Raw genomic sequence first — 26,368 nt, 5'->3', positions numbered from 1 at the left:
ATGCTGTAAGAATGGATAGCTCCAGGCAAGGTCAGAGAAAGACTAAGCCAAGAAATATATAAGCATGGTATATTTTTTAGAAAATGTAGCCCTTTCTATTTCTCTTGGCAAACAAAGTGTCCAGTATTCAACACATATCTTGTGAACCAATTTCAGGCCCAGAGCTGTTTTTGAACTGTTTGCTGTGATTCTTCATGTGCTCATTTCTTTGTGTTACTGGTCATGTGGTAACATTTCTGATTCTTGGATGAATGATGTTTTCAAACAAAAAGAGGGATTTGGACACATTACTTTTGGTTCAGAACTTTTCATGAATGCAGCCATATGAAAATGTATTACATCAGTGTTTCCTGGATACTTGCTTTTGAAAGAAAGCTTACTTATGTGAATGAAAGTTTGTGAAAAACAGTAATACTGAGACATCGTGATTTTATAGCAGCTAGGGCTGGTGGTTAATTTCTGAGAGTAGCAAACTATGATTCAGGGTAGCACAGAGCAGAAGCGTGAGCCTGGCACAAGCTAAGTGTATGCCAGTGTTTAAGGGTCATGCTTGCCACAGAAGTGCAACTTAGAGCTTGAAGTAAGATTACACTCAGGAGGAGTATGGGGCTTACCTGTTGTTTCATGGTATGTTTTCATAAGCAGCTTGAGCGTTTGGCTCGCAGTCTTCTTTCTTCCCCTGCTCTGGTCCATAATGCCCCATGTCTTTGTCAGCTGCAGCACTCAGTGGACCCCTGTGAGCTAATTCACCTCACTCACCTTGCAGAAAATTGATGCATTTTGTCATGGGTCAGTTTTCTGTCAGGCGATGAATTGTACCTGTTCACTGGGAGTCCAACAAGTGCCTCAGTGCAAGGTAAGAAGTGAGAGTGTACAGCCAGAGGGGCAAAGGGAACCTTTGAAAACACTCTAATATTTGTCTTTTGAAATTACATCCTTCCAATATTTGACCTTCCCTGATGAAAACCACTGGGACATATGCATTGCATGCTGTTTGCTGGCTTGTTACTTAAATAATACAAAGTATCCAGCCATTAACTCCGGTGCTGCAGGGTGGGGAAAAATGGACCACCATTCCAGCTCACTTAGAAGGCAAAAGGCTGCATGTCTCTCTGTCACCAAAGTGCTCAGAATGAGATCATGTGCCCCAGGCAAGCCCAGATCCCTGCAGTCACAGATGTTAGTGAGAGTTCATGGGAAAAAGTGGCTTAGTGCTATGCTTATTCTCCCTTTTTTTCTGCGGAGAGCCAGGGGCTACTGCAGGCTGTAGTGAAGACAGCAGCAGACGTAGGGCTTCTCCAATGATGACATCAAGGTTATAATGCATTATGTTTTTGTCTGAGCTGTGTATTTTCTTTCTGTGGAAAAGAAGTGATACATTGTAAAGCAAGATACCAAAAGCACTGAAACACCCCAATCCTTATCTAACAGTAGGAGCAGGAGCAGGCTGCAAAGGATTACCACACTGTATTATCTCTTTGGAAGATCACCTGACAATTATGTGCCTTTCTGGAGGGGGACAGGCTTTTGCCAAACTCAAGTCACTGGGCACCAAGCTGAAGTACTAAAATAAAATACATAGTAAGTGAGGCCAGACCAACTGAATACAAGCTTAGCATCTGAACCCAGATCCAAGATATTCCATGTACTGGCTTTAAAATGCTGGCAGTAAAATGAGTTATAATATCACAGCTAATTCGTCTTTAAAAAATGGGTTATTGTCAGTGCCAAAATCTACAGTATTTTATTTCATCAACAGTAAGTGAACTGAAGCTTCGCCTTGAACCTTGAACTCCTCCAAGTGTAGATTTGTCTCAGTTTATCAGACTTGTGGTTTTTCAGTCTGTACAAAGCCTGCCAGATTGTTTGCATCTAGGACTTAAACTATGACCAACTAGAAATCTGCATAAACATATTTAAAATCCTACACCAAGTAGTCTACTACTAAAATGAAGGGTGAACACATAGTTGTGGTGCATCCCTGGCTTGTTAATCTGCCATCCTGAGCTTCTATCATTCAGACAATTTCAAAGATTCAAATTAAATGGCAAGGTGCATCCTCCACCAAACCCAGACCTTTCACCTGCCACCTTCTCAGTATTTAAACTGCAAAAGAACAGGATGGAAAAGAGGTTGCTTTCATCTATACCTTTGCAATTCAGCAATCCTAATACAACCACGCTAGACTAGATGGGAGCAGAATCCAGGCCAAGAGAGATACATCTTCTTCCACCTACTGTGCATGACATCCTGTCCATCACTGACTGAGGAGGGGCACTTTTTCCTTGCTTTAAGGAACATGCAATGATGTTTAAAAAAACCTTTCAAGAATCTACGTACAAAGCTGCATATAATCAGTATAATCAATATCTAAGGTGCATCCTTCTCAACTCTTGTTCTACTAACATCGCTAACATAGTTGATCTTGGTGAAAAATCAGGGTTGTTTTCTACTTACATGGAAAATAACAGGGTTGTTTTGTAGCTGGCATTTGAAAGCATCCTAAATGGAAGCTGCCATTTTTCTGAGAAGGCAAATTGCTCCTAGCACGTTGTTTTCCCTATCTGATCTGTTCTTTGTTGCAGTCTTTCCTCTATGAAGCTTTCTACAGTAAATTTTCTCTTACCATCAAACTGATTAATATCTTCCATCTGTGTTTCTCCAGAAAACTAACATCCCTGTGCTAGATAGGAACGTGGTGCTTGACTGCCTCAAAGGTCACGGAGTGTGAGAAACTGGGCATCATATGATGCCTTAGTAATATCCAGGGAACAATTGTGCATGCAGCAGTGAAGGGACACACAGCCAGCCCGCCTGAAGGCAGGAGCCATCTATAAACAGTAGGATGCTGGTAGCCCACGTGGATGATATGAAGGAGGAAATGAAGAACAGAAAAGAAGAGAGAAAAAGATGGTAAATAAGAATGATCCCTGGAGGCTGGAAGATGAAACGTCATTTAAAATCAGTCTTCTATTTCTGAATTTTGAATTTTCTTGATGTTTTCTTGCACAATTGTTATTTGTGAAAACAGCCTTTGATGTAAATGGACTGGAGTGTTTTTCTGAGACAACAGATATGTTGAAGAGTACCTGAGAGATCAGTGTAAATTAATGCATTTACTCCTCAGGAGGAAAAAACATTCATTCAGCATGCGCATCACGAACTGAAAGTGGTTATTTCCACCTACTCTCCACACCATGTCTCACCAAAAAGAGTTCTTATTCCAAAGATAACAGTCATTCGACTTCTCTTGTACTGTGACAGTACAGTGGGGAAGAGACCTTACATGTCTAGAAAACCACACAAGGGCTACTCTGTGGTACCCCATGAAATAATTTCTGGTTCCAAACCTGGAATTCTGCTCTACCAGGATCAAGTCCTTTGATTTCATGGAAAATATCAGTCCTGATAAAAACAAGATGTAGTCAGTTCACCCTACTTGTTTACTAAGTGGGAGAAGAATAACTCAACTGTTAACAAACCTTGTTTACTGCTGTTTCAAAAAAAATATTATTTGCTTCAGCTGACGTCTGTGCATTTCAAGTGTTTCGCTGCTTACTACTTTGATGGGAGGACACAACAGAAGAGAGGAAAAATGCTAGAATGCAGGCCAAAGATGCACAGCTGTGGTAGCAGCTAAGCAGTAGGGCATATGAAAGCTTTTCTCATGTACCTCTTCTTTGTGTGGGGTGCTCTGGTGTTTAATAATGTGACTGAGTTCATGTGTAGCCTTTTATATTGGATCACTAGATTGTATTTCACTCCTCTGGAGGCTGCCTGTTTTCACAAAAGCTGTAGGGATATCATACCTTTGAGATCTCTAGCATTCTACCTCATTTGACTGAAATTATTCAATGGGTTATACAACTACTGGAAGTAATTGTGACAGCACAGGCAAAAATACATGTAAAGAAAATTTTCATCATTTTCTCCTTTGCTTCTACTGATTAGAGAGTCTTGATTTTTATTTGATTTCATTTTATAAACAATTCAACTGCTTTTGACATTTAACAGTCCAGTTATGTCAGTCCTGGATCCAGGGATCCAGCTACAAGATGAGTAGACAATCATCACAATCCTAATTGTGCAAAGATGAAAAACTGAGCAAGTGACAAGGCTCAGGACTTTTAGGCAGAGTGTTTACAATGGTGTTTTTATTTTGTTAATGACTCACTGTACTGATTCACCCATGCTTTAGTGAAAGCTGCCTCATTTAGAGATTCTCACTGTTCAAATGGAGTAAGATTATTCCCAGTAGAAAAGCTTGGAAAAGTCCCCTGGTAAAACTAAAGACTAAATAAAACTTGATATTTTAAAGTAAAAGAACATGAAGATAACAACAACTTTAGTTTTAAGCAATGGCAAAACATTTTTTTATCTACCATAAAATTGTTTTTCCAATTTTTTATTGGGAAAACCATATTCTTCAGTACTGACTCAAAAGCCTTGAGGTATCCAAAAATATAGGTGACCCCTCAAGCCTCTGGTACCTGAATTTAGTCAGGGCAGTAGACTTTTAAATAGCTGAAAATAGGGACTGAAAGTGACTTAGGAGCTTCAAGTCATGGACTTGCACTGGGTGCCTTTCAAAATTTTGCTTGTGATACTTTTGGTAAAATGTTCGTTCTTGTAATTAATGGATCGAATCACCCCGGAGGTTCTCTATAAAGCAACTGACCACTGTCTCCGAGAGTTGCCTTATTAGAGAAAAAAACCTATCAAACCAAACCAAAACCTCCCAACACAATAGATTTGCTTCCCACCTGGAAGCATTTAGAGGATGTAAGTGGATCAGCATTCACTTCCCTGTTTATAAAAACCAGGTTGTTCTAAATGACTTGCTAAACTGTTGAACTATTTCAAGTGATGCACTGGATTTCCGCATCCCCCCCCCTTCTCCTCCCCCTTCCAGAGAGGCTGTTTGTGCTGGGAGGGAGGGCTGCAGGGTTGGTTTGTTTCCACGGGGAGGGGGAACCCGGCTGCCACCTTCCCGAGCGGTGTGTGGTGCTCTCGGCTGCTGGGGGCTGCCTGGGGGAGCAGTCAGCCATCTGCAGGCGGGAGACCATCCCGGCATGGGGCTGGCTGTTTATTTTCAAAGCCTTTGTACCTCAGGTTACTTATAAGGCTGATGCTTGGGGAGTTCTGCTAAAACTGGACTGTATATGTTCCCTGGTTTGCCTGTAATTTGCAGTTTATGAAAACCAGATGGATGACTCTGTGCTCTGCAAGTTAGTATAGGGATGGGAGCTTCTGACATAAGAGCAGCTTTTACAGAAAACACTGAGTTAAGAAGATTCAGGCTCAAGCTAGATTGCTTTTTCCCTCCCCCCCTTTTGTCTATTTTTACTGCATCATTGGTATGTGTCCAAGGAAAGTCGGCCATATCATTCGGAAATACAAGGGGATAAACTTTTGACTGTCGGATCTCTTCAGGCTGAGAGACTCCAGAGTAAATGAACTGGGAGAGAGAGAATTAAAAGGAGAGATTTCTTTAGGTGAACTTTTTTGGTTGTTTGCTCTGCCAACAGCAGTGTAAAGTAACGAAGAAACTGCAGGAGTCCTTTCCCACTGTCTTTCTAAATAATGTAAGTTACCCTTTCACACTCATCTCTAACTGTCCGTGTGCTTTTTCTGCTTTCGAGTATTTTGTGAGAGCAGTGGTTTTACAGCAAGTGAGCTCTTGCCAGGAGCTCTGCTGTGTGAATGAGTGAATCGCTTTGTCTTTCTTTCTCTTCTTTAAGTCAGGGTGGTAGCGGGGAATCCAAGCAGTTTGACACCACCTTTCTTTGACAGTCGTGCTAGCTCGACTTTCGATGGCTGTCGAAACCTTTAAACCTCTTCGGCGTTTGTGCAGAAACTCGTTTGTAGTTGGCAAAAGACAATAGCAAATGTTTTGATTGAACTACGTGTGTCAGGCTTGCTGTAAGAGCAGGCGTTTCAAAGGGGATTGTGTGATGCTGTGTAAACAGGACAGGATGTGACAAGGGAAAACAAATGTTTCCTGCTCTTTAATATTTAAAAGAAATAATGGAAACGGAGCCAAGGAGTTTGCCTAGGAAAGAAATAGTGATGTTTATTCAAAGCAAAATAATGACTCTCTAAATCTGAGAGGACAATGCCAAGGTCTAATTAGGAGAGAGAGTTTACTTTTCACAGGTGTTCAGTTTTTTGAAGTTGGCATTAATGTTACCGTATTCTGTTTTTGTACTTTTGTGAAGAGTAACTTGAGCCATTACCTGGTGTGTACCTCTCCATAGGTTACTTACATTGGTTGATTTTCGCCCTTTTAGTTTATTTTACTATTTTCAAAATGCAGTCTAGGCAGACTGTCAGTCAGATTGATAGGTTTAAGTAAAAACAAGGGTTTATAATGACAATGTACCAGGTAATATACCAAGAATACAACAAAAATCGCCCTGAACTCAAACATTCATTACACCAAAACAATTACATAAATGTTCATTTATATGGGGACAAATAAGAAAATTGTGGTAAAAGTACAATGACTAAATAGATATTTCTTAGATAAGGATGGAGCATAAGAAAAGTTGCTTTTTGTTCCAGTGTTGGATTTTTTTGTCTCTGAGGGCAATTAATTTATTACCTGGATAACAGTTCTGTGGCCAACTATGGTGATTTAATCATCAGAAGTTTTTTTCTTAAAATTCCACATTGCTGCTTATGTGAGAACTTAAATTAAATTGACTAGCGATACTAATGAGAACTTCTAGACAATGTGAATATTTGGAAGAAGCTTGGGAATATAAACTGTAGGGCTTGAAAACCACATTAAAAGGTTTGGTTTGTTAAAATCTGTATAAACTTGTTTATTTTAAAGCTAGTCCCGTAATTTTCTGGAAGATGGACTCATGATATCTAAAGCCTGGAGTGGTTATAGAGGGAAGGTACCAGGAAGCTACTGTACCTGGTCTTGGGACTGCATCGTCCTGCTAGAAAACAAAGCCAGCAGAAAGAGGAGGTTAGTCTCCATTTACAGGAAGTTGTTTGGGGGGAATCATTCTGTTGGCTGCTGACAAAATGGAATAAGGCTTCTGTGCTTTGGCCCTCATCCAAAACTGCTTACCATAAACCAAAGGTTTCCTCAAACTTCTCAGCAAAGCATTTGACAAACTTGAGTTGTGAAGAAACTCCCTGGTCTGATCTGGACCTGCAGTACCCACAGTTCGGCTATAAAGAACAGCTTGGGCTTTTCTTCATTGAGGGCTCATTTCAGTCCTTGAGATTCATCCTTTTTCCTGAGAAATGGCTTTGATACACCTTTAATACACCATGGCTTTCCTCAGGGAGAAGGCTAAACAGGACTTCTCTGTGGCTGCAAGGAGCGCCACTAACAAATGCTGCTTGAGGGCCAGAAGTAAACATGAAGTGGGTTGTATGACAGAACCAATTCTAGATTTGATTATAGGGTTTCTGGGAAGAGGGAAAAATTAAAATCGTGGAAACATTTATTTCAGCCAACTGGGAAAAATCTTTTGGTTTCTTTGTGTAATTTGTAAAGGGAGACAGCAAATGTATCATGCCAGATACAGAATTAAAATTAGAAGTATATATATGTTTAATGCCTTTTTGGGGGGGTCTTAAATGTTCGTCTTTTTCACAGAAGTTATTTTCCATGTACTAACTGGAATATATGAGTTCAGTGAAATCTTGGTTTCAAGGCTAGGTTTGAGACAAGCAGTGTCCATGGCCTGACAGCACACGCGAGTGCTGTCTGAATTCTGCTATGTCCAGCAGCACGCACAGTGTTTGGAAAATTAGACCTTACCGGCACAAAGATGACAATACTGCTGGGGGATTTCCCCAGCCCATGATAGTATTATTTCTCTGGCAATCCCAGTTTTAGCTTGAAGGTCAGGTTGTTTACTGGAAAATCCCAGATAATTGGTGCTTGAAGCCATCGTGAAAACAGGCTGGGCCTGTCTTTGCCTGATAATGGAATTTCATTAATTCATAACAAAACTAGGATTTGGACAGCTTATATAGATGCAATGATGGTCCTGATTCCTTTGAGGAAAACTGAGGAATTAAATGAACTGAAAAAGTTTTGGGTGTCCTAATACAGAGAACAAAGTGTTGTGCATTACTATAGTGAAGCTGAAATTTAATCATCTGCATAAAGTATTAAATATACACAGTTTTGCAGAAACATGTAATACTGTGTCTAGACACATGAACTGTTTCCACAAAAACAAAGGCACAGTGTACGGTAGGTTAGGATAAATCCTTGAGCCAAATGTAAAAGAATTGGATTTGATCAGCTGGCAAATATATTGTCTCATCAAAATTAAATGTGCTTGAGGATACAAGTGTAGCTAGTTTGAACACAGCAGCAAACATATACATTACTCCAAATAATAAATTCAGTTTATAAAGAATGACCCTTAATACAATTGCATTATAGAAGGGAATAGCTCTTCAGATTTAAATAGTTGTTTTAAGGACAGTGCAATATTCTGTATTACAAAGAGTCATTAATTCCAAAGAATCTACAAATGTGCTGAAAACTCCAACACAGTGTTTTTCTACCTTTTTTTATTTTTTAAGCCCTAAAAATTTTCTCCTGGAATTTTGCCCATCCATATTTTTCAGGGTAATATATATGAACTTGCTTTTTTTAGTCAGTTTTCAGGGACCATCATGTTGAAGAAGTCCAGTGACTGTCAGACTGAAATCTACTATTGCAGATCCTACACTTGGCTGACACCTTCAACCAAAATTAGATATGCTATTTCCAGAGACTGCAGGTTGTGGTTATGTTATAGCTGATGTTTGTGGGTTAAAAATAAATGGGGGGGGAAGCATGACATGAGTTGTTAAAAAAACCAAGACTCTGAAACAAAATCAATATTTATTGAAAGGAATAAATGTTGGAAAGGAAATAATGATTGTTTGGAGGTTTCTAAAATACTGAAGGGAAAAGAACCGGGCTTAGCATTCACATCAATAGACTTCCCCTCTCTATACCTCCATTTTCGATAGGTTACTTTTTAAGACACACTTGCTGCTTTTGTTAGAATTGGGCCTGCTCTTGTATTTGTTATGTGACATGAACGGATTGGAGGTAGACCCTTGGTGTGCTGTAAGGTTTATGTTAACATATGCCTGTAATGGAAAGAGCTGTTTGGTTGCAAACACTTAGCAAATGCAATTTGGAAGAACTCCTATTTTGTGAGAAATTGTGCAAGATTTCTTTCTCTTCCTCTTTATTTTTGATCAACTGGAATAAAGTCCACCTCCCACTGAACAAAACTCAGGTTGACCTTTGGAGAGATGAAAATGGCATTTCATGTCAAACTTTCTGAACTGTTTTATTTCTATAAAGCCCAGGTTTTATCTCTGTGGTTTAAATAATTAAATATTTATTGTATAAATTGTAACATTAAAGACATTTGTCTTTGTTTTCTACCATAGACTCTCTAGACATTTTCTGTCACAGAATCTGTAGACATATCTTGGCATTGCATGTCATTCCTTCTAATAATTGGGGTGGTTGGCTATATTTGGACTGGGCATTGCTTATTTTAAAAGGTGAATTTAGCTGGAAGTCAGTAATTTAGTTTGATCACAGGAATAGCAGTTTGTAACTGGAATAGCATAAAGTGAGATAAATGACGTAACATGTCACTCTAATGTACTGTGTGGGGACAGCCAAGGATCTAGTCAGCTGAGAAGTCTGCTGGCAACCATGCAGCCTTCCCACTTGCCAGCTGGACTTCAGGGCAATAACTCAAAAGCAAATCCCATTCAAAAGGAAGAACTGAAATAGCAATTGGAATATGGTTCTTGAGGTGCTGAACAGATAGTGTGGCAGGTAGATGTTGGCTGGCTCCATCCATCTTGCTACTAGTTAGTTGCAATAGGGTTAAACGAGGCACAGCTAAATTAAGAAGGAGACTAATCATAGACATGTGAAAAATGTTAGCAGCATGTATTCTGGCACTTCTTACATTACATGGTGATCCTGTTAACACAAGCATCAAACTATATCCTGTATAGCTGGACTGCTACAATAGTTTACAAAAACTGCTGCTGGAATAGCTATAATGGTTGACTGTTCGATATTAAATCTAGACTATAATAACTTTAAGAATATGCCCTGCCACTAGGAGAGGACAAATGACTTAAAAATGTACTGTAATCATGTATACCCTAAATCTTCCCTGGGAAGAACTCTGGACAACTCTGCTTTTTATGGTCATCACTTTTGCTCATGTGTAAAAAGTATTATTCATTCTCTCTCACTTGAAAACCTTCTGAATATTATCAGTTTTGGATGCATTTTAGGAGCAATTAATTAGGTGGATGGTGATCTTCAGTCCTTGTGCCAGGGTGGATGCCCTCTGTGAAAGAGACATAAAGATTGGAGTAGATGCAATTACTTTTGATCAGGTTTTAAATGCATGAGATGAACATTAAGCAATCTGCCTGCTCCTAATCCAGTATGGATTTATTTGTCTTAGTGTTATTAGTCTGCCTAAACATGTGTATGATCAGTTTATTTCTGGGTGACTTTCTGTTCTTTTGTCATGTAAAGCTATTTGTTCTGTGCTACCATGAGCTTCTGTTCTTGATTACTTTTTTATTTCAATTCTGGAAACGTAGAGTGACAATCCCCTCTTTTTCTGTTGTTTTTTATGGGTGTTGAATGCTAGGTTTGAGGATATCCCTTCACTGAATTTGTAATTTGGAAAATTGTCATGTGTGGAGTGATGGCTTAAAGAAAACATGAAAGTTTTAGTCTCTGCAAAGATTTATACTGTGCCTGCCTCCTTCTACATCAAAGTTTAGTAGAACTTGGTTATTTGTGAGCTTGAAGGTGTGTGGTATCTACCCGCCTGTTTTGTGAAGTGCTCAGGAGTTGATTTAGCAAGGAAAGAGCAGTGGCCAGATCATCCGAGCTACATAACTCTGACTAGTATGAAAATATAAATGTGCAAAGATGCTCCTGCACCTTGTGCAGAATAACAGCCCTCCAAAGCAACTTGGAAACTTGAGCAAACACACTTGACGCAATTACTTACAGAACAACAACAAAAAAGATTGCACTCAAAACATTTTGCTGAATGTGAAAATGCTCTTGAAAAGATCCCAACAGTTATGTTTTCGTGTGCCTCTGAATGCATTAATCTCTATAGTGGTCCTTGGACAGTCTTAGTATGTGTACCATATTTAGCCTTAGCCATATTTGGCCCATGATCTATATTATTAGAGAACTTGCATACTCTGTGAGAAACAGGACTTCCAAAAGAGTAGATGCCACCGGGTTCAATGATGTCAGGTGTCTTCAAGGCCACCCTGCTTCTTCTGAGAACAGCTGTATGTTGTAAATACTGTAAATCAGGCTGCTTACAAATTCCTCTGGAACTAAAATGACCCCCAGGAATGAAAACTCAGGACTGAGTAACAAGCCTTTTACAGCATACATAAAAAGCTCAAGAGGAAAAAATGCCACAGTTTGTCTGCATTTGCACAGTATTTTTTCTTCCTTTTCCAGTGAGGAAACAGTATTCATGAAATACCCTTCTACAACTTTCTCTGCTGTAATCCCTATATTGGTGGAAGTGTTAATGTAAACTTCAGGGATTAACTCCCACAAGATAAGCTTCTGCAGGTGGTTTTTTTGTTGTTAACTTGAAAGCAGATTTAATTTGATATTTAGAGCTCAAGTAATTGCACTGTTACTGGGGTGGGGAAACCTAGAGCCCAAAAGTCAGATAGAGCCACAGCCTAATTTCATACCCTCTGAGGTTTTTTTGTCCTGAGTGTTGCTCTGAGACAATACTATGATATGGGTTCATGTGTGGTCTTCCGAATGTGCTTCAATGGCTTGCTGGACCCTCCGCAAAGAACAGGCTCTTTTCTTTACTTATTACCTAATTCTTAGTCTGCTCTGTGTAGTCTTGGGAACAACTGATCTTTCTGCATCTCAGCTCAGAAAACATTTTATAATAAAGAGATAAAATTAAGTGTTGCACCATGAAGATTTCATCTTATTTATCAAATATGCAGTGGTAATTTCTTTGCCTTGCATCTAAAATAGCTGGAAATAAACTTTTATTGTGAAATACAAACATGTTCTGAGATACTTCATTACTAATTAAAGATGAATAATTTTCCATTCATTCGCAAATGCAATCCTTTACTTAAAATCTGTCAGTGGAGAAAGTGCAATCCTTTATTACACAGAAAACAGAAGACTATGTAACAGAGGACTGTTTTATAAGAACTACACTACATGTTCTGTGTAGGCAAAGAACCCCCTCATCCCTTAGCTTCCTCATTCTAATTAGCTTTTTTACTATTCCCTCCTACAGAGAAACCCCAAAACAACAGACTAGACTGGTGCATGCGAAAATGTTTGTATACAATAAGGTGAATTTGCAAAAAATGAGAGGAGTTCCATTTCCTGCACTTGCAAAGTCCAGAATTTTTGTTTGTCTTATCAGAAGCTGACCCATTGCACAGTCTTGAATACAAGTAAGTAGAAGAGCAGGAAGACTTATTCCCATATTTAACTTTTGGGATGGATTTTTATCTGTGCTCCTGAATGGTGGCCTTTACCCTCTGAACAACCATCATTGTTTCACCTCTAGGATGTGCTCTCACAGAAGGCCTGCTCTGAAGGTGTGCACCCTCTGGAGGGACCTCTGTTGAGGAAGGTGGACAACTTTTAAACTTTTAAATGAGGAGAACCAGGAAAGTGACCAAGGCATGACTTCCCCAAGCTCTATGGCATTGCTTTTAGAATAATACAGAGTACCTCTGCAGAGAAACAAGACAAATGTCACTCTTAAGGAACTATCACTATAAGTCTCTTTTTTTTTTCTTAAGGATAAAGTAAATTTGAAAAGGTAGGAGGAACTGTGGAGAAATGCTAGGTTAGTATTGTCTTTGCTATGAAAGGGTTCTCTGCTTGGGGTGATGACTAGTCAGTCTCCATTGTTGTGTGTCTTGTTTGTATGACTTAGAAATGGGTGTACGTGCTAAAGGTACTCTGTGGCCCTGAGTGGCATTCTTCATGCACCAGTAGTGTATTAAGGCAGCTGACTGATGGATTCATTTCACCTGACATCCCTAAATGGCAGGGCTCTGCAAAGTGATAAAAACAGCCCTGTGGAGCCATTATTGTCCATTAATTATGCCAAAAGGGAGTGGCTACTTAGACAGCTTCTGTGATGTCTACACTGAGTATTTTGAAGGTTTGTCTGGGTCAAATCAAAAGTAAATCTAGCCTAGCCTTATAATTTGGATGGTGGCTGACAGTGGATGCCTACAGAAGGGCGTAAGAATAGATCAGACATATCACGGTACTCTCCAGAATGCTTTTGCATCTTCAGTGATTTGTGCTTCCAGTTCTGCTTCTGGTAGAGGTGGCGTCTTTGTATTTTAAAATCTTTAATCATTTTAGCCACCGTGAATTTGTCCTTCTCTCCTGGAATGCCTGTCAAATATTAACATCTGTAGCATCCCGGGGCAATGGGTTTCATAGCTCACAGGGTGAAGGAGTATCCAGCACATTACTGGTAGCCTTAAAAGAGGTTTCTCATCTGTGGCCAATAAAAAGGAAAAGTAAAAAGCAATAGATATAAATTGTGAATAAAAAATAAATTGTGAATATAATTTAACTCAGAGTACAGCATTCTCCACCTACCAAAACCCCTAGTGATTTCTGTTTCATCAAGCTTCCAAAAGCATTTAAGTTATTTGAAATACATTCTAACAGCCCCTCACTGGGGTATCTGACGGAGAGAAGAAGTTCAGTACCTGAGATAGTGCAAGGTCTGTATGGCCTATTTGTAACTGGTTTTCCACTAGGATTTCTCTGCTACTTTTAACAGCAGTGCCTAGAGCTGGTTACTTTACATACACCTCTGATGGGTTTTGTCCTTTACTACGTATAACCTGTATCAATAACAGCATGGTACATCTTGTCACAGTCATCACAAGGACTACTTCTGAAGTGTCAGGCAGTTCTATCTGCTCATAGAGTTTGCAAAGGGAAGAGGATGATAAGATCTGCTCCTGTTCTCTTGACTGCAAAAGATTCACGCTATATAAGCTACTATCTTGCACCTCTTTCTTTACAAGAATAGCCCTTATCCAAATTAATGGCTTGCTATGAAAACTTATTTTGTAGTGTAGAAAGGTACTTAGTGTCACAGATACAGTTAAATGGCAATAGTTGAATTGTGCGAGGTGTTAAGACATGGGCTACCTATGCTTGCACAGGATCTGTGTTCTGTGTAGCTGGTGCCTGTCACAGTGGGATTCTGGTACTTGGAAGAGATTTCTAGGTGCTACCACAATACAAATGATAATGTGGCTGATTTAAGACAATATTGTTCTCAGCTGTCCTGATGCCAGTGTTTTTTCCAAGTGCTTTTTTTATTTAAAAATACAGCTGCATTCACATGGTTATTGTTTTCTAGACTGTCTCCTAATTTGCTTTTCATGTACTTAAAAATGTACTGATTTTCCTGTAAAGTAAAATGAATGTATTATCATATAGAAATGAATGTACTGTGTATCCCAGTTCAGCTTGGGAGAGTCTTAAAATTGTGTCATATGAGTGGTTCTACTTTCCTCCTCTTTCATCAGCTGTTGCTTCAGAAGTTGTGATGTCAGTTAAAAAGACTGACATTCATGCAGGAAGGTATGTGTGAGGGTCTTCTGAGAATGTAATTTTTACAGAAGTCTGACCTACGTCAGTGCTGGGCATTTGCTTACGAGCAGCCTGGCAATGCCCCTGGAGGAACCTTGGGCATCTAGCCTGAACCTGCCCTGCGTGATGAGAACTTGGAAGAGATGTCTAAGAGTAAGCTTAGGAGAGTTATTTTTGGAGATGAAGGATAAAGGTGGACACCTTTTACTACTGCTGCTCCTTGCAGCTTGTGTCAGGTATAAAACCTTGTACCTGAAGGAAAAGGCCTGAGGAAAACCTGGGCTGAGCCAGAGTAGCTTCTTGGTAGGCCCTGAGAAAGAGCCACTAGGATTGTCTGGAGATCCAACCTGCTCAGGGGTATGGTGGGCTTTGCAGTCAGATAACCGCATCTTATTGTGGCTGTAGTGAAACTCTGCTGTGGAAACACATACTGGGAATTGATGCATTCCTGCAGATAAGGCACAAGATACAGGGAGCACTTTGTGCTGTAGAAAGGTTTCAGCTTTTCCCCATAACAACAGTTCTTTAAATAGGAGCGCTGGCGTGCAATCAGCAAATGACTGTCCTTGCTGAGGACTGGAAAGACGTGTTTACTGGGTGAAGTTCAGGCATTGGGTGTTTCCAAGTTTTGAAGTACTGGAGCTGACTACTGCTAAGTCAAATGGAGTGACCCCGTGAGTGCGGAGGAGGAGGACACAGCATCGCAGACGGCATGCTCAGGCTCTGTACACTTGGAGCTCCCCATGGGAGCTGTAGATGGCTTTTTGTTACTGTTGTTTGGGCAGTTCAGCTCCTGTACCTACAACCATTGCTCAAACCCACAGAGCTCCTTTTGCCAAGGTTGTTCTGACATTGTTTCTCACTACTGCTGGTGCTGCCAGACTACCTGCTGTATGCAGCTACATGTTTACCTACTTGCTGTGAAAGTTCAGTGTTGCGTTTCTGCCAACATAAAAAGCCTGCCTGGGTAAACCTCTGCCTGCCACTTAACGCCTGAGCAAGGTCTTCTCTAAACCCAAGGAAAATATAAATGTTTAGACATATCTCTGTGTTTTTGAAAGAAATTTCAGTTCAGAAGAAGACTTAGCAGACATAGAAGGTAACATCGCTGCTGGGCTCTGGGCAAGAAAATGAGGTGGGTACTGTACAAAAGCTAAGGTAAATATGGAGCTGCAGCAACCAATATTTCATCTTTTAAACAGCGTAAGTGCTGCAGAGGATGTGAGCCCTAATTCAGCCTGCTCACAGGCTGGAGAGGGGCTCTTCCTTCCCCCTCCTCCTTAGTTCCTCTCCCAGAAGTATTTTTGGCAGAAACCTTACCTGCTCAGGCACCCTATCTGCTGTGTGCTGTGCACTAAGAAGATGTGAATTCCTTCGCTTTCTGCCTCCATTGTTTGCTTTTTTAACACTTAGCTTCCGTCTGCTGTTTCTTGCTGTGAAACACCTATTTTTTTTCTCCCAGTTTATTTTCCATATGCTGTATCTGCTGGGAAATGGGATTTTGAAGGTTGCAAGAAAAAAATTCTAAAGGGCTGGCAGTCTCTAAGTTAATTTTGTGAAGAAATTACATGGCATGTGGTGATTTCTGGGTGCTGCCTTCTCCCTTGCTGATTTGAACTTCGTGCTAGTTCAACAAAATCCTGCTGAAGTAAATGGAAACAGAAGTAGAGGAACTTTACTTTGCAGTGGTCAACAGAGAATATGTGACTAAGCTCCAGTACCTGATGGGTATCACCTCTCCTAAAGGGGGAGTTGCAGAACTGTAAGATCAAGTGGAGATGCAGCGTGGGGGCAGATCCAGAGGAGTGTCTCAGGAGGGAGAGGAGGGGATGGTCTCTGAGCAGTTCAACCTTCACCACACAGCTCAGCACTAAAAACACTGAGCATTTGCTACTTTAACTTTTCTTGCCATTGCTCAGTAACTCTGAAGAAAATGCCTAGAGCATTTTTCAATGTACCTTAAATCTAACAGTATGCAGAAAAGGCTAGGGACCTCTTTCCAAATAGATTCCTGCTCAACCTCCTGCTTTTTGTCTGTACTGCCTGTTATCCTGTGCCTGGAGGGGTTAACAGTGATTAGTATGGAGTCTCCATGGAGCACTTTTATTTCAAGTAGCATTTCAGAGCAGATGTTTATGTAAGCAGCAGTGATTTGATGTGCAGTTTTAATTATTTGTCAGTTCAGCTTCGTTTTATTTGAGCCTGTGTACCTATAAAGGCTGAACAGAGCCTTTCTGTCAGTGTTAACAAAATAGGCGGGCCTAGAGAGTCAAAAATGTACAATTGTAAGGGTGATGTTAACAGCACTAAGTAGTTAATCAGGGTAGGGTTTTTTCAGTGTAGATGCTCTGACTTGCTGCTTTGGATGGCAAGTGTACAATTTAAAATCCTTTTACTTAGGCCTGCACAACATATAGCCCCTGAAATAATTACTTGGACCTACCTCACTGCAGATATTTTTTTTTAATAGCTCACCTGAGAATATGACATTTTATTAAACATGGAAAGGGCCCTAAATGACAGGTCTGAGGCTGTCATTTAACCTGGTATGTGACAGTTTAATCCTATCATTTCCCTTGGCATGCCCTTTTCTCCTCATTTCTTACCCCTTCTCTCTGAAATCTTTTTGAAAACATTGGCCCTTTGATTAGGGATTCCTGGACTTCCACTGCAAGCACTCAAATTGTTCTTGCATGTGCAGTAAATCCAGTGTGCCCCAAGTGTGCTGGAATTTATTGTGCAAGGCCCTGACCCAAAATGAGGTCCTGAAAACCTAAGACAGGCAGCCTTAAAGTAGGTATCATATCTCAGTTGAGTGATGACTGGGTGATCACATGAGCTCTAACCTGCCAGTCTTGTCCCTCAGTATGTGCAAGGTAGCCACCAGAAGGTCCCCTCTCCATCCAAGGACAGGACAGCTGGGAGATGGGTTGTGTGAGGATGGAAGCAGGATTCTTGCACCATCAAAGGGTGGTGGAGAAGGGGTACTGCAGAGGGAGGCAGAAGTTGTGAGGATAGGGGGAGAGAAGAAGAGGGGGTATTACATGCCAGCCATAACCCTTCCCCCATCTACAAATCGGAGTATAAAGCATTAGTACGTTAATGTCTTAAGAGGCCCACCCATGTATTTCAGGTGTTCACCCTGTTACAAGCTTTGATTACAGACTGAGGAAAGGAAGGAGGAAAAAGCAACAAAGCATTAAACATGTAAAACTATTAAGCAAGGCTTTCATTTATAGCAGTGGCTTCTATTCCTGTTATTCCTGTGCCTTTAGCAGTTGAAAGCTTTTAAAAGAAACCTGATTCATGACATGAACATCTGACAGTGGTCCTGAAGGTGAGCCCATTGCCATGCAGAAGAAACGCCAGAATACAGAGCTTGTTTCTGGTGACCATAGTGCCTGGTCCTGCCACCTCAATGGCAAATACCCAAAAGGGGAAAGAGAAGGAATAACACAGAGGGGAGAAAAGCAGTTTGTGTTTGGTGCTGCCTGACTTGCAACATCAGTGCTGGAGACAGGCAAGGGAGTGCAGCCACATCAGCCAAGCTTGGGCTGGCTGAGCAGAGAGGCCAGGTGTCCCAGCCTGGCTGCAGTTGTGCTACAAAAGCTGCAACCTTGGCAAGCTAAACTAGGCGTAAGCAGAAGGTAGAAGGAAATAGAATAAGGTGGCAAAGGCATAGGAGGATGGGTGCTGGGGGGGCTCGGAAGGTCTCCAGCAGCCCAGCATTACATTGCAGGCAAACCTTTCAAGTTCTTTGCCTCCCAGGCTATGACAAGCCATGTGTTGGGTCACAAGCTTCAGGGAAAAGCATCTGCTCCACTGGATCACAAGATCACAAGTAATTGTGGCTCCAGGCTGTGGCTGGTGGGGAGGAACCAGGACCTAGCAGAGCTCCTTTCAGGGCAAACGTGCCCTCTAGCTACAAGCCCACAGTGGGAGGAAGCTGTGGTTCTTCCCAGCCCGTGTGAGCGACAGCCTGGGCTATTGGAGAATGTGGGGTCAGGGCTGGAAGTTGCACTTGCTCTGCGGGAGCTGCTGGGTCTGCATGGGTGCACAGCCGCAGTGGAGAAAGGTGAAGGCACCTCCATCACCGCTGTCTCGTCAGGATGACTAAGGCCTCTTGATGCCCACTGTGGGCATGGTCCCACAATGACAGAGCTTGGTGGTTTCACCCCACTTGCTTTCCTGGCGCCAGGGTCAAATTAAGGATGTGGAGTTGGGTGACGGCTGTAACAGCCCATCCTCTCCTATATTTGTGTTCCCAAACTAGCCCTCTTTCCCAGCACGTTGGCTTTGGGTAATTGATTTCTGGTGTCTCCCACCTCTTATTTTCCAGTCAGTCTTAATTGCCAGGACTGTATTAGTTGGCTGTTTAGTTTGGCCTAACCCAATAATTTTTTTGCTGCTGACCTTAAAATCTCTTTTGTACAGCAGACTGAGTTAGACTACTCTCTCTTCAGTCAATTGATAGTAGAGGCTTCAGTGCAGACCATTAATCTTAACCTGGAGTGTTTGGATGATTTGTTTAATATTAGGGAAGAATATACCAATATCTAACTATGGTCTGTAAATTAGCTGTGGGGTTTTTTGGTAGCTTACTATTTATGGGCTCCCTAAGAATATGAATTCTGGTTGTGTTTGGAACAGGGAAAAGAATAAATTATTCCAAAAACATGGCAATTACAGGGCATGATAACAGGGGATAGACCACTCTTCCATGGCACTATGAAGATGGCCCGTGCTATATATTTTCTTCTCCAGAACTTACTTCACTGATAAGTCAGCAGCAATGATGAGTGCAGCAAATTTCTGAGGGAAAGTAGCCTGTTCTTTTAAAAAAAAAAAAACCAAACAAAAAAACCCCCCAGACAACAACACAAAACCAAGCACGTAACAACAACCCCCACTCCCAGCTCCCAGCTCAAAAGACACACACATACAATAAACCTATTTGAAACAGGCTGGTAGTAACTGCTATGGGGGTAAAGTGCAACACTCTTCACTGAGCTATGCATCCATTTCCTCTTCACTACGGAGAAGAAACCCACATATCAACATTCAACATGTAAGAACAAAAATCTCAAGGGAAATGCTATGACTTTTGTCTCATTTTCCTTGCCACAGTACCACATTTTTGTTTTGTTGAAGAAGCAGGATTATTTGCAGAATATCAGCTCATTGTCAGCAGGCAGCCTCTCAGCGTTAATTATAAGATAACTGCACTTTGAAGCAATCTCTCATTTGGAGGTGCAGATTCCTGTGAGAGTGGCTGCAGCTGTGACTCCTGCAGTCTCCTTTGGCCATGAGGTACGTTACAGGATTGGTTCTGATTTGAGGGGTATGTAGTCCTTACTACTGATTGTAAATGGAAAGAGTAATTTGAGCAATACTTGCCATTCTGTTTTAGTGTATGTAAATTTGATGCTTAAAATGAGCAAGGAAAAGCAAGCAGCTAAGTGATGTCTGCATGCTTCTGTCCGAGAGTCATCCACCTCGGTTCTGGGAGTGCCACTCCTGAATTTTCTCTCTCGATTTTTGTTTTAAGTGGGTCTTTGTTCCAGTGGCAGAAACAAAAGGCCTTGGATTTCCTTGTGGTGGGAGTGAAATATGTTGCTTGTTCTTTGCAATGGGGGGTTCTCTAGACAGTTTAAAAAGAAAACAAAAAACCCCAACCAAACATAAAAAAACACCCCTCCAAAAATGTACCTGAAATCTCTGGCCTTTTTTTAAACTGTGAATCCTGCTGTGCAGATGCCTCCTTCTTCTGACCTGCTGAATGTTGAAGCTAAAACGAAACATACCTTGTTCTCTCTCTTTGACAGAGTTCAGCACATGTTGAGGGAATCAGAGGAGCAGTATTTTGGCACAAGCACCCAAAATCCTAGCACATGCACACACACTGCCTGATGTTTCATTTCAGGTTATAAACTGGATTACAACATGCTTTCGCCCTGTGGGCATTACCCAGGGAAACCAGGCTGGATCTGCCTGATGCATAAAACCAATCTGGCTAAATGATTGCCAAGTGGAAAGTAAATGATGCACGCAGAATCTATGTTTTTAACAGGAATTTAGATTACATTTCAGTCATGCTAAATGATTATTAATACTATTTACCTCATCAGTCCAGGAATGGAATAAATATTGTATTCTGGAAACTGTGCTTAAAGAGCTTAGGACAACATTTTAAACTTCTAAAATAACTATATCTGTCCTAATTAAGTCAGAGTAGCACAGACAGTATTTAAACCTCACATTTTTTCTTCTTGATGCAAATGGACCTTTGTGTCCTTTTATTTGTGGGAAGCTTTGTTAGCCTCAGTTAGCTGAAATACTTGCATATGATTTGTTTTTTCAAAAGAAAAGAGTCACTGTATTTAGAGATGCAAATACTACCTTGTCTGCAAAAACCACCAGCTGTTACACTGGAAGACAAAGCTAATTCTTTGTTGCTTTACTTCAGTAGTGTCTGTGTATTCACAAGCATCTTTTTAACAACCTTCTCTGCATAGCTGAAAAATACCAGACACCAAACTTCTTTTTATTTCCTTTGGTAATAGCCTAGTAAAATCTGAATTGATCTGTGATTTTTAAAGTTTTTTAAACAAGTAAATAGATTAACTAAGAGAATACACCTTTGCATTAATGTTTGTACTAAAGTTGAACAGACTGTTAGCTTTGATTCTTGCATTCTTGAATATGAGTTTTTGCTGCCTTAAATATTTGACTTGAGTCTGAGTCAGGTCAAATACGCAGCTCTGTAGTAGAAGAAACTGCTGCTGGTTTGTGTGTCAGTAGCACAGCTTTCTGAAGAGGTTCTTTGCTTCTGCTTTAAACATCTGGAGAGACAAAGCGCGCTTGTGGGGTCTTTTGTTGTTGCTGAAAGTTGGAGCAGGGAAGAATTGTGTTCCAAGAAATACTCTGAATCCTGGAAAAATCAGGGTGGAATCATTAAGCGTTAAGCTTAATCTCCTTTATAAACGAAAGTGCTTTCGTTTCATCTGTGGCGAATGTCCTGGTAATGGATCTTACGTAATATTTACTCTCCCCTTCGGAGTTAAATCCTTTTTCCGATTTGCGAGCAATATTTGCATATGTCTTTCTTAGCCGCATTGACATGCCAGATGCACAGTGGTAGCTGTCTCCGCCTGCTAATCCTGTAATAACATTCTGGTGACCAAATTCAATGGCCCTGCGCGGAGCCTCGAAACAGCTGATTGCTGAGTAGGGAGGAAAAAAAAATAACCCAGCGAATCTCGTTGCAGCTCTCTGCTGCATCCCTATCCCACAATCCCTTGCACCATTTGCTGCAGTCTTTCTACACAGGCTGAGTGAGAAAAAGATGTGCTAAATAAAGATTGATTGGTTTGAATCCTGAAGGGGTCTCCCACTTGTAAATGACCCAGGGGAAAAAAAAAATTCATGACGACTTCACTGGGCCTCCTCTTGTTCTTCCATTTTTCTTTCCACCTGTCCTCTTCGTGGAATGGAGCATCATTCCTTAGAGCACAAAATCTGTTGTGCATCTAAGAATGACGATGCTGTGGTAGGGATTCTTAAGCAGTTTTACTTGTGAGGCTTGAAATATTAACAGATGATGGTTTGTTCGTTTGGATTACTGCGGAACTGCAGCTCCGTCCCTGCAAGGATTTTATCCTCAGCACTGCACTGATTAAGCTATTTTTCTACAAAGATGGGTAGGTCTGAAATGCTCAAGTTTGCTCAGTGTTATTCCTGGTGGCTGCTGCTGGGTTGTTCCTTCTGTTTTGGCCCCCGATCGTTCATTATGCTTCTGCATGCTGTAAGAATGAAGAGGGTTGCTGTGTTTTAAACAAGGCACCAAGCTGATTGCAAGAGTGGGAGAGAAAGGAATGCAAATTTAGCTTATCAAGCCTTTTACACAAGTGGACCGTGTGGCGGTTATGATTATTAATTTGCTCGGTGTGTTCTGTATTGGCTAATCCTGGGGCTGCTGCTAGAAATGGCTTTAATCTGTTCTTTATTCCTGAAGACTGTGGACAGGCGATATGTCTGTTTTAGGGACTTTTAAACCCCAGCTCCCCCAATCCTTGAAGTAACGTTATTGAGGTTCCCCACCCTTTCTTACGGCTCTCAAGGCCTAACCGTTCCTTTGGAAACGTTGCCATTGGAAACCTATTCATTCATAATACATGAATAGACCCTCTGGGTTGTGAATACCATTGATAAGAAGAGGATGAACAAGCTGCAAGCAATTTGTTCTCCTCAGGCTGTACTTTCGGGCTCATTGCAGCTCTGGCTGGGTGGAGTTCGGTGATAGCAGTGTATCAGCAACAGAGAATTCTGCTCTTTTAGGAATAAATCCTGGGAACTGAACAGACAGTTATAAGTTTTCCCAATGTCTTTTTCTCGGCCAGGCCTCAGAGACTAATAGAGAATTTGGTAACTGCTGAGGAATTCCAGAGTTCATTTGAAGATACCTGTAGAAAGGGTGCACTTTCCTATTACATGGCTCTATTTATCTGAAAGAACTCTTCTGGAACTGTTATTTGCTGTACTAACATTTTTTTTCCCTTTTTCTAATACTATAGGAAGTTCATTTCATATGGGTGGGGCCGCACCCTGACTTTCGTTCCTGAAGGCATGCATGCATAGCAGGGCAAGGCTTTCCACTAGCTTAGAGAGCCATTGTTTTCTCCTCTCTTTGCTGTGCAGCGTATTTTGAATGAAAATCAATAGTCGTATCTCCAAGCAGAAGGAAAAAGAACAATGTTACTTTTGGGGTGGCTGGAAAGGTAGCAACCCTTGAGCCTCAAAGGGATCACAAAGGCTATACATTTCAGAACCCGTTTCTGCACTTGATCTAGCAAAGCTGAACTGGGTTTCCAGTGTGCACTTCTTATAGATAAATGGGTAGGGTTTTATGTCATTTGGTGTAATGTTTCACAACCGTTGGCTTTGCATGTTTAAATTATGAAGTATAAATATATAGAGAAGTGATTCTCAGACTTATTTTCAAAGCTCATGCTTCAGCTGCTCTTTATTAGATTGTGAGACAGAATGAACCTCCAAAAAGAGCTCTGGCAGTTTCCAAGCTCAGAAGATGCTACTACAAAAAAGAATGTTTTTTCTTGTAAAAATAGTGTTACATTGCAAAATCTCCCACTGCTAATATGTCTGAAACTTATGTTGCTGCTTTGAGGAACTGCTGTGAGTACTGCAGTAAATCAGAATAAATGCTGTCTTTGGTAAAATTCAAAAGCATCATCTAAAATCTCCAGCCTTTCCTCAAATAGTCTTTGATTGTACAGTTGCTTTCAGTGAGTCAATGGGCGAAACCATCCTTCTCGTAGCTACATCACATTCATCAAAATAGCATCAAAGGTGGAGCTGGCTCAGGGAGGCTGCAGAATCCTGGAAATTCCATACTCAAAAAACTTTTTTAAACTTGTGTAAGAAGTTATTGTACCAGGTAGTGGCCAAAGCTTGAAATGTACTGTTGAAATTCTATTTTCAGGTGCATGTTTTAAACCTGATTTATGTTAGCACAGGGGATAAATGACAATCATGGCCTGCTGGGCTCCAGACAAAACATCAAATATTAAAAGCACTTATTTCTGAATTGTTAATGGTTTCTTTCACTGACAAAGCTTAAAGCGTGAACATCTGAAAATTAAAGTGACTGGAATGAGCTTTGTGTATTAAATGCTAAGAATCACCTGATCTTGCAATGAGATTGGGCGAATGTAAAAGACTAAGATGAAGATCGGATGAAATCAATATGAAATTTTTCAGGCAGCAGGAGTTTTCCTTGTATAAACACTATTTGCTGGCGTAGCTGTACTTGATGGTGAAAAGATGAAATTACAGAAAATATCTGGGTGCTAGAGAACTTTCTTCTGTTAAATGACAGGCAGCATTCACTGGAGAACTTTCATATCTTAAGTACAACTTTTTTTTAAATAGTCTGTGCTTAGTCTGTAACAAAAAAATTACACTATTCATAACATCGGTGTCCTTCTTATCAAAGAAGTCTTCCTGCTTCTGATTATCTTGCCTGTTTTGTTTGGGTCCCCACCCCTAACTTTTGGGTAGGGAGAGTGGGAGGCAAACACAGCTGCATCGGTGGTGAAATGAATTTTCTTTTGAAACACATCACTGACATTCTGCATGTTATACTGCCAAATGCATGAATACATTAATGCATATTTGATAGTCTGCTCTTTCTACTCGCATTTGTGAAAGCTAGATATTTTGGTTCTACTTCTTGTAAAGCCATTTTTAACTCAAGCTTTTAAAAAGTAAGACAGGTTCCTAACTGATCTCCTAAGGTTTATTGTGTGTGACTTATGGCATTTAAATAGGGGAAATTAATTTGTGTTTATGTAATATTTACATTTTATCTTACTATGGGAAAGAAATGAAAAAAAGTGAAACAAATGATCAGTTCTGAAATAATGCATTTTTGGGTCATGAACAAACATTGTATTTTACAAGTATTATAGCAATTTTTAACCTTGCGGATTCCCCTTTCTTGGAAAAAAAGGAAACAAAAGGGCCCACCATAAGTGTTGTGCATCGAATTACATGTCAGTTACTGCTGTTGGGTATTTTAACTGTGAATAACTTTATGCTGCTGTACTTGCTAGCACAGAAGTGAGTCCCCAGGAACCTGTTATCAGGGAAATCAGTATAGCATGTTCCATAATCACTGTCATTGTCCTAGAAATAGTAGGAAAATGCTCAATGTAGTAAGTAAACCATACCTGTACGGCTGAATACACAGCTCAGGAAGAACAGCATGAGTTCAACTCTGCCAGATTAGTGTGTCGTGCATTCAGTACAGGAAGAAGATCTGATGTAACGCTGCCAATAAAATACTATGGGTCATGCAAATCATTGTGGAATTGAGTGACCTTTGAATGAGCGTGATCAGCACTGAGGCAGAGGGCTTGTTATTTCTGTCTTGGAAAACCTGAACTGCCCTCAAGCCAAATATCAAATTATCTGAAATGGATGACTAAAAACTGGGGTAGAAAATGTTTAGGGAAGAAGTTACTGCCTCAGGAGTGTACATGCAGTGAAGGAGCCCAGCTGGGCTCACTGCTCACATGGAAGAGGAGCCCTTGTTTTGTTGTGGGTGCAGGAGGACTGGCAGAAAGTGCTGCGACAGAGACGCTGCGGTCGGCTCCCCGGGGATTGACCCTGTGCCTCCCAGCACTCCAACCCACTAGAAATGCTGATGGAGAGGAGTTCTTGCTGGGACACTCTGCCAGGGCCTTTGCTTGTCAGGTTTTCCTAAACTATTTTAGCAGGCAGTTTACTTTTCTCTGAGGTTGCTCCTTCCTTTTCCTCCCGTCTTCTCTTTCCACATATTAATTCTGTTGGCTACAATCTGTACCTCCAGCTGCAAAGAAACTAAGTTTTTCTCTCCCTGTGCCTTGTTCCAGGACAGGAGGTGTTTCAAGCCTGCTGGCGTTCCTTTAACCTGCAAATTTAATTCTGTCAGTTAGTAGGCTTTTTTCTCACCCTTTTATTTCATGGCTTTATATGCCAGGGTTATGAAGAGTCTTCAGTCCTAGAAACATGTTTCTTACTACTCTTTCTGCCTAGAATGCCATTTTTCTTGTGTTTATTATTTGGATGTGCTTCATGTATCCTTCACCCTACCTTTGTTGATTCTTAGAAGCTATCAGTTGCCTC

General features: G+C 40.8%; 1 protein-coding gene across 10 annotated transcripts in view; it reads left to right on the top strand.

The window, feature by feature from the left end:
- The window catches only part of TRIM2 (tripartite motif containing 2), a 97,262-nt gene that overhangs the window by 29,148 nt on the left and 41,746 nt on the right, over positions 1-26,368 (top strand). For 2 of the 10 annotated variants that reach the window (XM_072861435.1, XM_072861431.1), the window contains exon 1: positions 4,973-5,585. The exons of 3 other annotated variants lie outside the window; for them this stretch is intronic. The gene's annotated coding sequence lies outside the window, so the exon portion shown is untranslated. Of the gene's footprint in view, positions 1-4,972; positions 5,586-6,838; positions 6,980-19,728; positions 19,994-22,025; positions 22,384-26,368 lie in introns of those variants that run through there. 5 more of the 10 variants (XM_072861434.1, XM_072861433.1, XM_072861441.1 and 2 more) reach the window with 5 other exon arrangements.

The sequence above is a fragment of the Ciconia boyciana genome, chromosome 5, assembly GCF_034638445.1.
Source record: "Ciconia boyciana chromosome 5, ASM3463844v1, whole genome shotgun sequence".
NCBI classification, from domain to species: domain Eukaryota; kingdom Metazoa; phylum Chordata; class Aves; order Ciconiiformes; family Ciconiidae; genus Ciconia; species Ciconia boyciana.
The sequence above is the reverse complement of the archived record's forward strand: the minus strand, read 5'-3'. Positions and strand labels throughout refer to the sequence as shown.